This window comes from Colobus angolensis, unplaced genomic scaffold, assembly GCF_000951035.1.
Source record: "Colobus angolensis palliatus isolate OR3802 unplaced genomic scaffold, Cang.pa_1.0 Scaffold24, whole genome shotgun sequence".
Classification (NCBI taxonomy): Eukaryota; Metazoa; Chordata; class Mammalia; order Primates; family Cercopithecidae; genus Colobus; species Colobus angolensis.
The window spans coordinates 13,336,162-13,338,065 of record NW_012115599.1 but is presented as its reverse complement, the minus strand read 5'-3'; positions in this window follow the sequence as shown (position 1 = coordinate 13,338,065).

Below are 1,904 nucleotides of genomic sequence, written 5' to 3'. Positions count from 1 at the left end.
AGCCTAGGTGATAGAGCAAGACTCTGTCTCAATAAATAAATAAATAAATAAATAAATAAATAAAAGAAAACAGCACAATGAGGCAAGGAAATGGGTTTGAAAAAGATTTTAAGAGCTATGGCCGTAGAGGATAGAAGAAGACTTAATGATTTGGCCATATGTGTGTCATATTTTATAATTATTTAAAAGTTCTGGGCGTGGTGGCTTATGCCTGTAATCTCAACAGTTTGGGAGGCCGAGACGGGCAAATCACAAGGCCAGGAGATTGAGACCATCCTGGCTAACGTGGTGAAACCGTGTCTCTACTAAAAATACAAAAAATTAGCCAGGCGTGGTGTTACGCTCCTGTAGTCCCAGCTACTCAGGAGGCTGAGGCAGGAGAATTGCTTGAACCCGGGAGGCGGAGGTTGCAGTGAGCCGAGATTGCATCACTGTACTCCCGCCTGGGCGACAGAGTGAGACTCTGTCTCAAAATAAATAAATAAATTAATTAATTAAAATTTAAAAAGTTCCAAACAAAATGAAACCAGGAGTGCTTGCCACTATCAGATCTACAGGTGAAGGATGTACTACAGGAGGAGGCAAAGCCATCCCAGAAGGGAAGCCTGAGCTGTGTGAAGAAACAGTGAGCAATCCGGTGGTAAGCATGAGGAAATTCAAACGAGCTCCATTGCCATAAAGTAACAATAGTAAGGTAGAATCTGAGGGTGCAAAAAAGAGGACAGGCCTAAAATACAGAACAAGCCAGGCAAAAGAGGATGGCCAGCGCTGAAGTGTTCTGAGGTCTTTCTTGCAGTATTTAGGAAAGGGGATAATATATTGTTTAATTATATGTCTGTTAAGCTACACATGCATTTTTTTTAAAAGCCTGCTATATACTGTTTATAAAAGACACATCTAAGTCATCAGACACAGCAAGTCTGAAAGTCAAAGGATGAAGAAAGATATAGCAGGTAAATACTAAAATTCCCCCCCAAAACTTTAGCATACCTTTTTTTTTTTCTTTTTTGAGATGGAGTCCCCCTCTTTCGCCCAGGCTGGAGTGCAGTGGCAGGATCTTGGCTCACTGCAACCTCCATCTCCCAGGTTCAAGCAATTCTGCTGCCTCAGCCTCCCAAATAGTGGGGACAACAGGCACGAACCACCACACCCAGCTAATTTTTGTATTTTTAGTAGAGACAGGGTTTCACTATGTCGGCCAGGCTGGTCTCAAACTCCTGATCTCAAGTGATTCACCCGCCTCGGCCTCCCAAAGTGCTGGGATTATAGGTGTGAGCCACCTCGCCTGGCCCTTAGCATATCTTTATTAATATCAGACAAGAATGGAGTTTGCAGCTGATGTTGTTGTTGTTACTGTTGTTGTTACAAGGCCTTGCTCTGTTGCCCAGGCTGGAGTGCAGGGCCATGATCACGGCTCACTGCAGCCTCAATCTCCTGGGCTCAAGTAATCGTCCTGTTTCAGCCTCCCAAGTAGCTAGGACTACAGGCGTGCACTGTCATGCCTGGCTAATTTTTTAAATTTTTTGTAGAGACACGGTCTCACTATGTTGCCCAGGCTGGTCTTGAATTCCTGACCTCAAGTGATCCTCCTGCCTCAGCCTTCCAAAATGCCAGGATCACAGGTGTAATTCACCGCGCCTTCCAACTACTAATAAATAAAGAAGATAAAAAGTCAGCAAAGGTATAGAAGACTTGAATGACAAAATTAACAAACTTTAATATGTAGAAGCCTGCACCAAACACTTGGAGAATACACATTGCTCTCAAACACACATGTAACGTTTACCAAAAATGATTACATGCTAGTAACAGAGCAAGTCGCAGGTAATATTGACAATTCAGTATCATGCAAACCGTGATCTTTGACTATAATGCGTTATGTTATTAGTTATTAGCAAAAAAAA